The following is a 17,095-nucleotide window of genomic DNA, read 5'->3' on the forward strand; positions in this document are numbered from 1 at the left end:
GCAGTACTGTGCCAAGTTGAGGCAGAAATGATGGGTAAATTTAATATTTTTTAGAGTGTGTTTGGTAAAGTAAAAAATAATGTACAAATTACAGGGCACAGTAAAAGTATTTGAAAGCTGTTTGTTCTTGTTATATTTCCTTATTTCAGGTTTGCTGAGGGATTCTGGAAGTTATTCTTATATGTCTGGAAATAGGATTATATCTTTAAATTGATTAAGTTAAAATTCCTCTAAATAAATATCTTTCAACGTGACTTTTTTCTTTCCTTGTGGTATCATAGGGGGCAGCAGTTACAATTTCCAAACCTCTGTGATTTGCAGGGCAAGGATTTTTATTTTGTTTACTGTCTTCTCATCAATTCTAGATGAAGGACTCAAGTGGCTTGCTAATAATAATAATAAAAGGTGGTGTAGCGGTAACAACAGTAGTAGAAATTACAGGAGCAGTAGTAGCTGCTGCTACAGTAGGGCTATCAGTGATAGAAAACAACACCAAGGGGTATGGCTGCCCAATACCCACTTTCTTTTGTTTTTTTTTTTCTTTTTGAAAACATTATTTTTTAAATTGACAGATAAAATTGTATGTATTTATCATGTACAACATGATTGTGGTGAGAATACTTAATAGCTATTTCAGGGAAAGAAAGAGAAAATACTGCATGATCTCACTCATATGTGAAATCTAAAAATGTTGATCCAATACCCTCTTTCTTGATGTTGGTTTCATACACAGGAGTGAATCTCTGTTGGTGATATCTGTGGCCTTCTGTTCTTTGCTTATTGACCCAAGAGTAATACATATCCTGAATCTAGTTGGAGTAATTTGGCATTCTCTCCTAGGAATTTGAAATTTGGACTGGAGAGTTAGAGCAGCTTTGGGGTTGTTTGCCCTTAATGCTGAACAGTGCTGAGCCCCAGCTGCTGTGGCCCCTGAGTGACCCTAACTGTTATGTGTCTGCTAAGCATTATTTATTATTATAGCTACTAAGCAGTCTGCTAAGCATTATTTATTATTATAACTACAAAGCATTATTTCTTGAGTTCTTCCACCAAACATCATTCAAATTCTCTGCCCTATTCTCTCATTTTTTGGGTTAACCTAGCTGTTTCATTTATTTGCAAGCAAAACCACGTACTACAATAGTAATTATAACAACACTATTTATTGAGCTCTTAGTATAAGAAGGCATTGGCTTACTTCATATTCCGTGTCATATAATCTTCACAATAACTTTATGGAGTGGATACTGTTGTTATTTCTATTTTTCAGATCAGGAAAGTGAGGCTGATAGAGGTTATGAAATTTAATTATGATTACAGTTGCAGTAAAGGTTAGTCTGAACCCAGCTTTCTGATCCTAATTGATTATTTTAGCAAATACACTATGTTCATTTATTGTAGCAGCTTATATGGTACTAGCAAATGCAAGACAAAAGATGGCATTAGAAATGGAAGGGAGAGTGTAAAAGATTGTGGTTTGTTAGAGAAGCATGGGTCAGGGTGGAGGTAAGGAAAATTTAATAAGTCTTTTAATGCTAGGAAACCAGAAGGAAAACTTAATATTTGCTGTTGGGAAGAATTTCTTGACCATAAGGTTTGTAAGCAGGGAAATAAGTTACTGAGGGGATAGTAAAATTAAAAGCTGTAATAAAATATTAAGTAACTATTCATATGGAGAAGTTTATGTAGACTTTAATGTGAAGGCAGGGAATTGGAATGGAATTCAGCCTTGAAAAATCTTGTGGACTCTTAACAAGCGTAAAAGATTTAGTAGCTAATAGAAAGAATTTTTTTCTCCCCATGAGGAGATGCACAGCCTTAATATTACAAATATCAAATTTATTTATTATAAGCATCAATGATCAGAAGTAGTTGATTATAAAAACTGGGATTAAATGAAATTTTAAATTCCTTTGCAAATATATACATTGACATGGAATAATGCTGAACTATTTGAGAAATCATGGGAATATACCCTGATATGGTTTGAATGTTTGTCTTCTCCAAAACTTACGTTCCAATTTAATCTCCAATGTAGCAGTATTGAGAATGAGGCCTTTAAGAGGTGATTGGGCCATGAGAGTTTTGCCCTCACAAATGGATTAATCCATTCAGGAATTAATACCTCATTAATTAATGGGTTAATGGATTAGTGGGTTATCATGAGAGAGGAACTGATGACTTTATAAGAAGAAGGGAGATCTGAACTAGCACACTCAGCCCTCCCACTATGTGATGCCCTTTGTCACCTTGGGACTCAGCAGAGAGTCTTCACTAGCAAGAAGACACTCACCAGAGGCAGTCCCCTGATCCTAAGACTTCACAGCCTCCATACCTATAAGAAGAAATTCTTTTTTAAATAAATTACCCAGTTTCAGATATTCTGTTATAAGCAACAGAAAATGGACTAAGACATCTCTGAAACTGGAGATCAATTAACCCTTTTCCAATTTTGTAAACGGTATAATATAGATTCTTAAGACTATAGGTAAGTAAAACTTGATCTCAGTTTTCCTAGATATTTTAAACTATTGAGAAAATCTAGAAAAGACTGTGGTAATTCTCAGGAACCATCATAGATTCACTAAGACAAATTTCTAATTCTCATTTTCTGTTTGGAGGCTTGCAAAGTTTGTATCTGGAGAAGGCCATTGATATGGAATGTATTGATCATAGCAATGAAAGAGTCAAACAGGAGACGGGAAAAATATGGAAAATATTCTTAAGAATATTTGAAGCTAATCGTCAATTGTTCTTGAATTTGGAGAAAAGTCATTAATGGATTTCCACAGAAAGCTGTATTATTGTTTTTTGCACTCTAAAAATTTTATCAAGTGATTTGAAATGCTAGTTTTAACATACATGAAGTATTTATACATTATGATTTTTCTCTCTTGACTCTTTACTTTTAGCATAAACTTTGTAAATGGAAGTATAATACACCTTCAGATAGCTCAATGATTTTCATATATAACTCAACAATTTTCATAAAGTGAACCCACTCTTGTAACCAGCACCCAGATCAGAATAGAACATTACCAGAGCCTCAGAAGGTCTTTTATGCTGTGCTGTTTCCATTTCCATTTCCATTTGCCCCTAAAAGTATCCTGGCTTCTAATGCTTTAGATAAGTTTTGCCTGTTTCTGAAGTTTATATTAATGGGATCATATATATATATATATATATATATATTTTTTTTTTTTTTTTTTTTTTTTTTTTTTGAGACGGAGTCTGTCTCTGTCACCCAGGCTCAAGGCTCAAGTGCAGTGGCATGATCTCAGCTCACTGCAACCTCTGCCTCCTGGGTTCCAGCGATTCTCCTGCCTCAGCTTCCTGAGTAGTTGGGACTACAGGTGCATGCCAGCACACCTGGTTAATTTCTGTATTTTTAGGAGAGAGAGGAGGTTGCATTATGTTGGTCAGGCTTGTCTTGAACCCCTGACCTCGTGGTCTGCCTGCCTCAGCCTCCCAAAGTGCTTGGATTACAGGCGTAAGCCACTGTGCTCGGCCATAGTTTGTATTCTTTTGTATATGACTTATCTTACTCAGCATTACATTTGTGAGATTCATCCATGTTGTTGCATGTAGCAATAATTTGTTCATCCTCACTGATGCATAGCACTTCATTGTATGAACACTGCCACAATAGTTTTAATCCATTCTACTATTGGTGGACATTTGAGTTGTTTATAGTTTGGGGATTTTACAAGTAGCACTGATGTAAACATACTTGTAACATACATTATATGAATTATGTGAACATACATACATATTTCTGTAGTGTATACGCCAAGGAGATAACTGCAAAATCATAAGTTTTGCATATTTGCAGCTTTAGTGGAAATAGAAAAGAGTTTTCAATGTGATTTCTACAGTTTACATGCCCACCAAAAGTGTGTGAGAAGTTGTTGGTCCAAAATTTTAGCAACAATTTGTTGTCTTCTTAATTTCATTCATTCTGATGATGGTCAGATGACAGCATGATTGTGATCTTATTTTATATTTTAAAAAGTGAGATGTAATTTAAATATGAAATTAAGCCCTTACAATGAGTTATTCAGGGTTTTTTTTTTTTTTAGTATACTCGCCGTATTGTGCAGCCATTATCATGATCTAATGCCAGAACATTTTCATCCCTCCAAAAAGAAACCTGTACCCATTAGCAGTCACTCCCCATTTTCCTTTACTCCCAGAACTTAGAAAATAATAAAGAACTTTCTATCTTTATGAACTTGCCTATGTTAGACATTTTGTATAAGTGGGATCATACAATTTGTGGCCTTTTGTGTTTTGCTTCGTTCACTTAGCATTAATGTTTTCAAGGTTCTTCCCTGTTGTATCATTTATCAGTATTTCCTTCCTTTTTATGGATGAATAATATTTCATTACATGGTTAAATCATATGTTGTTTATCCATTCATCCATTAATTGACATTTGGTTTGTTTCCATTTTTGGTTATTATGAATAATGTTGCTATGACCATTCATGTATAAGTTTTTGTGTGAATGTTTGTTTTCAGTTATCTTAGCTGTATAGCAAAGAATGGAATTACTGAGTCATGTAGTAACTTGACATTGAATTTTTCGAGGAACCGCCAGACTGTTTCCAAAGTGGCTGTGGTATTTTACATTCTTACCATCAATGTAGGAGCATTCCAGTCTCTCAAATCCGTCCCCACTGATGCTTTTTTGTTGTTATAGTTATCATAGTGGGTATAAAGTGGTATCTCATTGTGGTTTTGATTTTCATTTTCCTAATGGCTGGTGATTTTGTGTATTTTTTCATGTGCTTATTTTCCATTTGTATATCTTCTTTGGAGAAGTGTCTGTTCAAATCCTTTGCCCATTTAATAAGTGGGTTATTTGTCTTGTTATTGTTGAATCACAATTGTTTTGTATATGTTCTGAATCCTAGACCTTTATCAGATGTATGATTTGCAAATATTTTCTCCTATTCTCTGGGTTGTGTTTTAACTTTCTTCATGGTGTCCTTTGCTGCATAAATGTTTTTAATTTTGATGGAGTTGAATTTATCAAATTTTAGTATGATTGCTTGGGCAGTTGGTATCTTAAAAACTGTCTAATCAAAGGTCATGAAGATTTGCATCTGTTTTTGTCTTAAGAGTTTTATTGTACTTTCAGGTCTTTGATCCATTTTGAATTGATTTCTTTATACAGTAATTGGTAGGATTCCAATTTTATACTTTTGCATATAAGTATCTAGTTGTTTCAGCACCATTTATTGAAAAGACTATTCTTTAACTATTGAATTGTCTTGGCACCCTTGTTGTAAATTAATTAGCCATAAATATGTAAAGTTTGATTGTGGTTTTATTTTAACTTTCTCTTATGAATAATGATATTTGGCACTGTTCCATATGCTTATTACCACTCATATATACTCTTTTGTAAAGGCTTTTCCACATTTCTGCCATTTTCCTAGTTGATTTATATATTTTTATATATTAGTGTTTGTCAGTTTGTGTCTTATAAATAATCTTACTTTGTGGCATGATTTTGCCTCTCTTAATGGTGTCAGTAAATAAAACTTCAAAATTTTGATTTAGTCTAATTTATCATTTTCCTTTTATAATTAATGCTCTATGTGTCTTGATTGAGAAATCTTAGCTTGTGCAAGTTTCTGAAAATATAGTACTTTTTTCTAGAATTTATGTCATTATATCTTTCACAATCCATCCAGAATTGATAGGTAGGTTTAATGTGAGGATGGATTTAATAACTAGCACACAGATAGCCAACTGACCCAGAACAATTTGTTCAAAAGGTCACCTTTTCCTTACTGCACTACAGCAACACGCTTGATAGAAATAAGAGCAACACATATGTGTGAATGTTTCTATACTACCTCTTCTGTCTCTTGTATGAATGTTTCCCATTGTTGTATTCTATTCTATTGATCTATTTTTCTCTCCTTTCAGTAAGAGTACACTGTGTATATTGCACTCACTTTATAATAAGCCTTCATATTTGGGTAAATGTTTAGCCATATTCTTTTTCAACATCGCTTTGCTATTCTTAGTCCTTTATTTTCCATATACGTTTTTGAACCAGTTTGCCAATTTTAGATATATTTTGGATTTTTTACAGGTGAGGTCTTCTGTGTCTTTTGTTGGATCTATTTATTTGCATTGATTTAATTAATATTTTTTCAAAATTTCAGTTTTTGGTTATTGCTGATCCATAGGAATTATCATTGATTTCACATATTGATCAAAAGATCAATCCCCAACAACCTTGCCAAAGACAATAATTAGTTCTATTGGTTTGAGATGTCTTTTGGATTTTAAAAAATAAACTGCAATTTGTAAAAACGTGTGTTATTCTCTTCCATCTAATGCTCATTTTCTTAACATTTTGCCCTGGTTAGGACTTCAAGTTTAAAGTTAATCAGAAACTATGATAAAGACATCCTTTTTTTTTTCTTTTTTTGCTTCTGTAAATGTTCAAAAATTCATCATTAAATATGATGTTACTGTAAGTTATTTTTAGATTCTCTTCATCACATCTAGTAAATTTTCTTCTGTTCCTTGTTTAATAGAATTCGGAAAAAATCTCATGTTAAATTTTATTAAGTGCTTTTCTACATCTACCTAGGTAATCATCATTTTCCTCCATTTTTTCTTTAGTGTGGTGAATTGTATTGATTTCTTTTAGTGCTAAAACATTTTGACATTACTGCAATAAACCACACTTGGCCATAAAGTATTACATTTTTTTCTGTGTCATTAAATTCCAATTGCTAATGTTTTGTTTTTGCCTCTATACTTATGAAAGACATCATTCTTAATTTTACCTTTCTTTCCTTGCCTTCATCATGTTATTTTGTCAACATTCTTCTAGCACTATAAAACGAGTTTTATTGTCTTGAAGACTGTCTAAATTAAATACACATACACACACACATACATATATAAATTCAACATAAAAGCAATCTGGACTGGTGATTTTTTCTTTTTGGAAAAGTTTTTATTAATATTTAGTCTCTTTATGATAGGATTATTTAGATTTTCTATTTGCTCTTTTATCAGTTTACCAACAAATTTATTTCACCTTTACTGTCAAATTTGTTGATACAGATTTAAAAAAAAATACCCACTTACTATCTTTTAAATTTCTCTAGCTTCTGTATTGAGGTTAATTTTTTCATTCTTGATATTAGACATTAATGTTTTATTTGTTTTTTTTTTCTTAATCAGCTGTCTAGATTGTTCATTAACTTTACCAATCTTTTTAAAAATACAACTTTTGGCTTTGGTGATTTTTCTTTATTTCATTTACCACTTCATGATTTCTTACTGTTTCTTATTTTATTTGTTCTACTTTATTTGGATTTGTTCAGATGTCTTTTTCTAGTTACTCGATATGGAATTTATATTAGTTCATTCTTGCACTGCTATAAAGAAATACCTGAGACTACATGATTTATAAAAAAAAAAAAAAAAAAAAAAAAAAAAAAAAAAGAGGTTTAATTGGCTCATGGCTCCATAGGCTATACAGGAAGCGTGGTCACTTCTGTTTCTGGGAAGGCCTCAGGGAACTTACAATCATGGTGGAATTTAAAGCAGGAGAAGACATTTCACATGCCCAAAAAAAGTAGGAAGAGAGAAGGAAGGGGGAGGTGCAATGCACTTTTAAACAACCAGATCTTGCAAGAACTCACTATCATGAGAACAGCACCAGTGGGGAAATCTGCCACCATTATACAATCACCTCCCACCAGGCCCACCTCCGACACTGGTGTTGGCTGAATTGATTACAATTCAACGTGAGATTTTCGCAGGGACACACAGCCAAACCAAATCACTCCACCCCTGGCCTCTCCCAAATCTCATGTCCTTCTTACATTTCAAAATGCAATCATGAATTCCCAATAGTTACCCAAAATCTTAACTCATTCTTGCATTAACTCAAAAGTCCAAAGTTTAATGTCTCATCTGAGACAAGGCTAGTCCCTTTCATCTATGAGCGTATAAAGTAAAAAAACAAGTCAGTTACTTTCCACATACAATGGAGGTACAGGCATTGGGTAAATATTTCCATCCAAAATGGGAGAAATCATCCAAAAGAAAGGGGCTATAGGCCCCATACAGGCCCAAAACATAGCAGGACAGTAATTAAATCTTAAAGCTCCAAAATAATCTCTTTTGACTCCATGTCTCACATCCAGGACATACTGATGCAAGGGATGGGCTCCCAAACCCTTGGGCCATTCTGCCCCCATGGCTTTCCAGGGTTCAGGCCCCATGGCTGCTCTCACAGGCTGGTGTTGAGTGCCTGCAGCTTTTCTAGTCACAGAGTACAAGCTGCTGGTGGATCTACCATTTTGGGTTCTGGAGGATGGTGGCCCTCTTTAACAGCTCCTCCAGGTAGTACCCCAGTAGGGACTCTGTGTGGGGGCTCCAACCCCACATTTTCCCTCCAGACTACCCTAGAAGAAGTTCTTTCTGAGGGCTCCATCCCTGAATCTGGCTTCTGCCTGTACATCCAGGCTTTTCCATACATCCTCTGAAATCTATGTGGAAGCTCCCATACCTCAACTCTTGAACTCTGTGCACCCACTGGCTTAATACCATGTAAACACTGCCAAGACTTATGGCTTGCACCCTCTGAAGCAGGTATAGGCCCAAGGTGTACCTGGGCCCCCCTGGGCCATGGCTGGAGCTGGAGCAGCCAAGATGCAAGGAGCAGTGTCCCAAGACTGTGCAGAACAGTGGAGCCCTGGACCTGGCCCGGGAAACCATTCTTCCCTCCTAGACCTCTGGGCCTATGATGGGAGGAGCTGCCATGAAGATCTCTACAATGCCTTCAATGCCCTCTCCCATTGATTTGGCTATCAGTACTTGTCTTCCTTTTACCTGTGCACATTTCTGCAGCCCATTTGAATTCTTCTCCTGAAAATGGGCTTTACTTTTCTACTGCATGACCAGGCTGCAAATTTTCCAAACTTATACACTTTGCTTCTTTTTAAAATATGGGTTCCAATTTCAAGTCATTTCTTTGCTCACACATGGGAGTATAGGCTGTTAAAAGCAGCCAGGCAAAATCTTGAACACTTTGTTATTTAGAAATTTCTTCTACCCAGATATCCTAAATCACCACTCTCAAGTTCAAAGTTCTATGGATCCCTAGAACAGGGGCATAATATGGCCAGGCTCTTTGCTAAAGCATAACAAAGGTGGCCTTTGCTCTATTTCTTAATAATCTTCTCATCTCCATCTGAGACTTCATCAGCCTGTCCCTCCCTTTTCATACCATCAGCATTTGGTCACAACAATTTAACAAGTCCCTAGGAAGTTCCAAATTTTCCCTCATCTTCCTGTCTTCTTTTGAGCCCTCCACACACTTCCAGCTTCTGCCTGTCACCCAATCCCAAAGCTGCTTCCACATTTTCACATATCTTTGTAACAATGCCTCACTCCTCAGTACCAATTTCCTGTATTAGTCTATTCTTACACTGCTATAAAGAAATACCTGTGACTGGGTAATTTATAAAGAAAAGAGGTTTAATTGGCTCATGGTTCTGCAGGCTGTACAGGAAGCATGTCAGCTTCTGCTTCTGGGGAAGTCTTAGGAAACTTCCAATCATGGTGTAAGGCAAAGCAGAAGAAGGCATTTCATATAGCTGGAGCAGGAGGAAAAGAGAAGAAAGGGGGAGACGTCACATACTTTTAAACAACCAGATCTCATGAGAACTCACTAGCTATCACAAGAACAGCACCAATGGGGAAATCTGCCCCCATACTCTAATCATCTCCTTCCAGACCCCACCTACAACACTAGGATTACAATTCAACATGAGATTTGGGTGAGGACACATATCCAAACCATATCAGAGGCTTAATTAACTTTTACTTGTTCTTCACTTTCTAATGTATTCATTTAAGGCTAAAGAAATTCATCCAATCATTCTTTAGATGCATCCAACTAGCTTTCATATGTTCATATTTTCATTGTGGCTCAGTTCAAAAGATTTTCTAATTTCTATTGCCTTTTTTATTTGGCCTAGGATTCAGTGAATGGCTTTTGGGAATTTCTGGTTACTTTTTAGTTATTTGTTTTTAGGTTTCTTCAACTGTGTTTGGAAAACAAACCCTGAATTATTTTAATCCTTTGACATTTTCTGGGATTTGCTTTATGACACAGAGTAGGATCAATTTTAGTAAATATTGCATGAGCACCTGAAGAAAAATGGGTATTTGTTATTAGGTGAAAGTTCTGTAGGTTGTGTTTATCAATTATATTGTATTTTTCCATTTTCTTACTGATTTTTGGCAACTCATTCTATCAGTGATTGAGATAATTTTATTAAAATTTTATTAAAATTTGTGTATTCTTTTTATTTCTATGAAATTTAGCTTAATATGTAATTTAAAATACATTGTTTGATACACATATATTTAGGATTATAATATCTTCCTGGTCTACCATATCTCTTTATCATTGAGAAATGTCTCCCTTTACCTCATTTATTGCCTTAAATCTATTTGAGCGATAGCTTTAGAAGCATATTGGTTAATGTTTCCATGGCATATTCTTTTTTATCTTTTTATTTTTAACTTTTTGACATCTGTATATTTCAGGTAGTTTTCTTAGAAGCATAATGTAATGAGTTTTGGTTTTTTATCCTGTCTAACAATTAGATTTTTGCCTGAGTATTTTATCTACTTCTAGGCATGTTTATTTTTCCTAACATTGAAATATTTGTCTCTATTTAGTTCACCTGTTTTATGTTCCCTTTTTTTTTGTTCTTTCTTGTCTTCTTTATTTGGTATTTTTTATCAGTCTATTTTCCTCTCTAACTTATTAGAAATTCTTGGTCTTGTTTTGTTTTTCTCCTGTTGCTTTCCTGGTTAATCTGGCAATTACAATGTATCTTTGTATATTGTAGTCAAATGAAAATGATTGCTTTGACCACTTCCTTGATAATGCTAGGACCTTGACACACTTTAACTTCGTCTACTGCTTATTGCCCACCATTTGTGTTGTTATGTATTTTGATTATACATATTAAATTTATTGTATCCCATGCAGTTTACATTTCTAATGCTTGTTATTTATTCCTAAATTTCCATGTTTTTCTCTGGAGGTCATTTATCTTCTGCCTGAAGAATTTCCTTTATTATTTCTTTTACTGTATGTCTGCTGACACATTTTTTTAATTTTTGTTTGTTTATTTTGGAGAATGTGGCTCAGATATAAGGATCAGATTATGTTACTAATCCTCTCTCCTTTTCTTCTCCCAGTCTAGCTGTACAAATAGCCCACCTGAAGGAAGTTTTGATTCTGCAGAGTAGATGGATTTATCTAGTGTCACTTTTTCTTTGGTCACAGGCAGAGAGGAAATAAAAGAGACCAAATTATTGATGTTTTTGCTTTTTAGTAGATTAGATCCTAGGAAATGAGAAAGGTTGACCAATGGCCATCTTTCACCAACCAGGTATCTTACTCCTCTGGTATAAAAGGACAAGAAGAAAGTTGGAAAGTAGTCAAATATATTGCTTCAGCAAGGTGACTCCACATGGAGACTTAAGAGATGGGAGTTAAATGGTTCTTCCCTGGGTCATTTTCCATGAATTTCTTTTGCTTTTGTTATCTTAATCCATTTATCTGAAATATTAAGCCTGGGCAAGTCCTGCTTCTATTTGAGTGAAGTGTCTCTTCTAACAATTGTCCCCCTCTGAATTGTCTTTGAACTGTTGGTTGTTGGTGCACATTTTGTCTCCAGAAATCTCAGAAATAGGTTAGAACAACATACTGATTAAATCTTATCAATGCCTCACTATATTCAGGGCTGAAAATTTACTCCCTCTTTGATTATCATTGCAAAATTTCCAGATATATAGTCCAGAATAGCTCAACATAGGTTATATGTAATGAATTTATGGCAACATTAAGTTATACCAATTACTTAAGGCCCACAATTTAGAAGTACTCATAATTGTTATATAAATTCATTCTTATTATGAATTTTCCAAAGAGTTATTAAAGTTCACAGAGTATGTTACAAGTTTAAGCCCTTAGAAATTGCAGACCAAGTCTTTAAAGTCCCAAATCAAATTTTATTGAATTTTTGCGTTAAAAGACCAAATGAAGTCTAAAATTCACTCTTGCCCATATCTTATTCTCCTTTGTCTCAGCAAGAGGGACTTTGGGACAGCTGATATGGTACTCTGTATCTCAGTCAGGTACTCTTTGCCTCAGCTGTGCCTGCTTAGATACAAGCCACACCTCTATTTTTCCAAATCAGTTGCTGGAGACCACACACTAATGCCTTCATAACCTGAATTATCCGAACACCCCACCCTATTAAAAATACACTCCGCTTACAGATTCTAGCCATGATTAGCTGTGACAGCCAATGTCAAAGTTCCATGTAACCAAGTTTATTGAAGTCTAAGTCCGTAAGTGCTTTTCAAATACAATTCATTGTCTTTTTCTTTTTCCTGGGTACCTAATCAGAGAACCAGGTATTGAAATTTGAGGGCATAAATTGCATTCATTTTTTTCTTCACCACTAATTGTGATAATAATAAAAATACCCTAATTAATGAGGGTAACACTGGAGAATATGGCTTAAAAATGACTATGAAATGCTATTTCCTGGCTCCCATTTCTTCCCCCCTACTCTTCTCCCACCCTCTGTCCCATTGCTGATTGCTTCTTGGGACAGGTTACCCCAGATAAAATTATGATCTATTGAAATTATTGTCTCTTCTTGGTATCAAGAAGAGAGCAGACAGAGCTAATCCCAAATGCTTAAAATTTTTAAGTAGGTTGTTGCTATAAACAGTGGAGCAATGGTGGTTACTCATGAACTTGGTAACTCACATCCTTTGAGGATGCATAAGCAAGGGATAGGCAAGAGGCAAGGAGCACTACTGTAGGAAGCCCCTCCACACGGGCACCTGAGAAATGGGAGAATAGCAGCTAGCTCTCAGAATTAAGTCAAATATCTGACTACTAACTTCAAAAATTCACCACTTTATCGAGTAGCTTATATTTGGAAAGTACACCAATATCTACGAAGATGTCCATTATAGTTCATAGTTGAAGAACACGTGTTGCTTATAAATCTTAAGGAGAGGTGGAATGCTTCGTAACATGCAGACACCTTGTCTAAGGAAGTGGTGAAAAGAACTCACAGGAGCAGTGGAAACTGGAGTTGTTTGGTGCGGAGAATAGTAGGCTGAGAAAAAAGTCTATAATAATGGCTCTTTTCGAGAACCCTAGGAGCTATCATAGGAAAGAGACAATTTATTCTTTGTAACTAGAAAAGGCAGAATTAGGGCAACATGATAGAGGGTTTAGGGAAGTATACTTAAATTCACTAAAGGATTTTTTAATTTTTCAAAATTAGAACTGATAAAAATGGAAGAGACACACTCACAAAATACTCATCTTGTATCATCTTTGACGTGTGTGGGCAAAGGTTGTGTAATTAACATAGATGAGGTATTGCCCCTCACAAGAGGGCATTAGCTGCAGGCATCTGCCCGCAGACCCTGACCCAAACGATGGATGAATAAAACGTACACTGACACACAGATGTTCTGTTTTGCCAGTCCTGCTGAGTGTCTGACCACCTACACACTAAGAGAGGTTTGTCACTGTAGTTGGCCTCCATGAGCTAAGGAGATTTGCATTTATTCAGTAAGTTTAACTAACAAAAGCTTGAGTCAACACCATTAGAGAGTAATTGACATTGTGGACTTCCCAAGTAAAAGGCACTTAAGCACCCGTGGTACATCAAAGGTTAATCTTAAAACCACATGAGTAAACAAGCCAGCTAGATAAACTACTCTATATTCCTTTAACTAAAGGTAATGGGACCCGCAGATCTATTACAGAAGTTATCAAAACTTCTTGGCCTTCCAAGAAGCTTTGTGTTTATTTCTATAATTATCTCTAATATTTTTCCCACCAGCCCGATTGAATCCCAACAGATAGATAGTGCAGAAGATAGCAGTGAGCGGGTCACAGACTGGATCACTCAAGCATCCTCTGACTTCTGACCATGTTAGGAGGTTATCATTGTAACTGGAATATTGCACAAGCACAACTCATAGGACACAATCATAAAGCAATTTCTTTGGTCTCTTCTAGTCTCTTTACATCTGCTTACTGGGGCTACTTTTGCCCATGATCCTGAATGAAAATTTGGGCAGGCAGCAAGACTTCTCTGTTCACTTTCGGGAATTATAATATAAAGGTGTAGAGTAACCTTAAGTTGCAGAATAAAATCCCAATTCTCTAATTACAGTTCTCTCCACAGTGTTCTTTTTTTTTTTTTCTCCTGGCGTAAGCCTATTGTAAATAGGAAGACTGCTGCTAGGGAAAGATGCCAGATATGTTTCCTTTAGCTCACCATTCTACCTCTTCTTTCTTGTCTTATGAATAAAAAATGATGACTTCTTTGGCGTGAAAGCTGGGAAGGTTATGAGCTAGAGAGAGATGGAACTTTGTTATTTGGTAGAGTTCTGGCCATATCGTTTTGACACTTTCTGAATTAGGCATATCCCATAGGCATACACTTTTATCTTGTGAGAACTCTCACTTGGGGTGTACTTTTGAGGATGGCAAAATCATCTTCAGCTTCTTTCTTACTCCTTTCTCAGTCTCTGGGAATCTGGAATGCCTTAAACATTTTGCTACTGATGTGTGTTTTCACCCTTTAAGTGCCCTATTGATAGGGTATGACAAGCCCACCACCAGCTTTCTCTCTGCTATCGATATAGGCCATGTCTGAACCTCAGAAAATATTTGCAGATCCTCGATTTTAACAAATTCTGAGAGTGCAGTTATTTATAAGCCACAGCTCTCTAGTCTAATTTACCATCACAAGATCTTAGGCCAGCCTCCTAATTAATAGTTCATTAGTATCCAAAAACTGTAGAAGGCATATATTAAGCTCTCTCCCTAAGTTTTAAGGCAGTACCACCCCCCAGACCTCATCCAGTGGGGGCTAATGGAGCCCAGAGTTCCACCATCTCCAAAAAAATCAAAAAAAGCATCACGCATAATTTTTCATAAATTTTCACTCCTGGCCCTTTTATACCTATAATGAAGATGAGAGGTCTCTTATACCAAGAGTCTTACAGATATTTTTCATATACCTATTTTTGAAAGTCTTACAGAGTAAGACTATATTGCAAATTCATTTGGCATTTAGTATCAATTTTCACAGAATCACAAGCAAAGACTTTAATTTGAATACTCTGTTATATAATTTGTTGGAAAACATTTATTGAGCTTTGACTAAGTGGAGTTAAGAAGATGGTGAGATGGTACCTACCAACAAAGGTAATAATAGGTTACCTAATATTATTGGAGATAAGTGACTTTCAAATGAATGACAAGAACAACATAAACTGTTAATAATTCCCTCCCTGCCCAAATCATAACAGCAAATTTTTCCAATTTCCTAATAGACTCTCATTGATAACCCAAAGATGTGTCACACTCAACCTGCTCAAAGAATGATCTTATTTAATTTATCTTACTCTCAAGAAATATGTTCATTTTCCTGGAATCTTTGCCTTGGTTAATAGCATCACCAACTATTGTAAATCCTAAGCTAGAAGATTTAGTGTGATAGCTTTATGTTCTTAGAGTGGAGATAGGAGGCCATGGGAAAAAACTCATAATCTTCTAGAATGTAGCCCTGCAGATGCATCCGTGACAATTCTTTTTGGGTGTATGTCAATCCCAGACTGAGGACATAGAACCGTATTGCTACAGTGTCTGGTTTCTAGTTGCCAGGTAAGCAGTCGTTACATGATCATCAGCATTGTTTTATGCAGACCAAAGTCATTGGCCAGTAGGGGGCAAAATGCTCTCCTTTATACATGTTTTAAAAATATTTTTATCTCAACATTTCTTCTAAATGTATGAACTGCAAATATATGTGTATACAATATACGGGAGCGTATGACATCAAAAAATTCTACCCAGCTACGTACACATATCCATTCTATGGAGGATGAAGCAGGAGAAAAACATTGTTTTCATTTTTGTGAAGCCATGTGTAGGGTCAGTGGACTAATAAATGAAATCTGAATTATTCATCATTTTGTTGTCATTCAGATCTTTAAAATCAGTGCTGATGGAGTAGAATAAACGTTTCAACTTTCACCAAACCAATATAATTGTTTTCTTCCTTCTCTGCCTTTCATTTTTAATCATTTGTTTTTATTTAGGATTTTGGAATCTGGGTAAATTTCCATACATTGTTTTCTAACAACCATAACACTTATTAATAATTTATGAGCCTGAAGTGTAGAGGGCATTTGGGAAGGAATATTTCACACAGAATAAATATAATCTCATAGAAGTAACTCCAGATTTCTGATTCACTTTAGTTAACTTAGGCAGAGACTAACTTATGAATTTTCTGTATTAGCAATGGGTATCTGTGAATTTTTTGGAAGTACCAGGCATGCATGAGTAGGACTTTATGTGTATATACTTTTAGCAAACAGATGAATTTATTTACTCTCATTTTTTGTTTTTAATACAAATCTACATGGACAAAATGGAATTAATGCTAAAGAGTCACTTACTGATTAATTTTTTAATTTCCTCTGATTTTTGCTTCTGCCTTCACCCCTGTAGATATATTTCTCTTGTGCTTTTCTTTGTACTTTTTGAAATCACCTGTAATAAATGCTCGGTATTTACTAAATAATTATGTCTTATGTGATACTAAAACATACCAATTTATAAAGAATATGGCATCAAAAAGATTTCTTCTGATCTACTGAAATGTTATTTTTAAAAACTTTTTTTAAAAACTTTTTTAAAAACTTGTTTTTAAAAACATTTTAAAAAATGTTATTTTTGAAAACTTACTTTAAGGAACAGCTGCAAAAAAGGACTTCTAATGTAATGAATTACTGAGAAAGTAAGTAGAATAGAATGGGATACCTTAATACTCAAGCACTCATTCATTATATGTTGTGGATTTAGACTATGTAATACCTGATATTAACCATAATAACCAACATTTATTGGTTATATCCTGCATGCCAGATAATGTTTCAAGTATTTCACATTTTTTCCCTTAATTGTTTCAACA

Source organism: Nomascus leucogenys, chromosome 8 (genome assembly GCF_006542625.1).
Source record: "Nomascus leucogenys isolate Asia chromosome 8, Asia_NLE_v1, whole genome shotgun sequence".
NCBI classification, from domain to species: Eukaryota; Metazoa; Chordata; class Mammalia; order Primates; family Hylobatidae; genus Nomascus; species Nomascus leucogenys.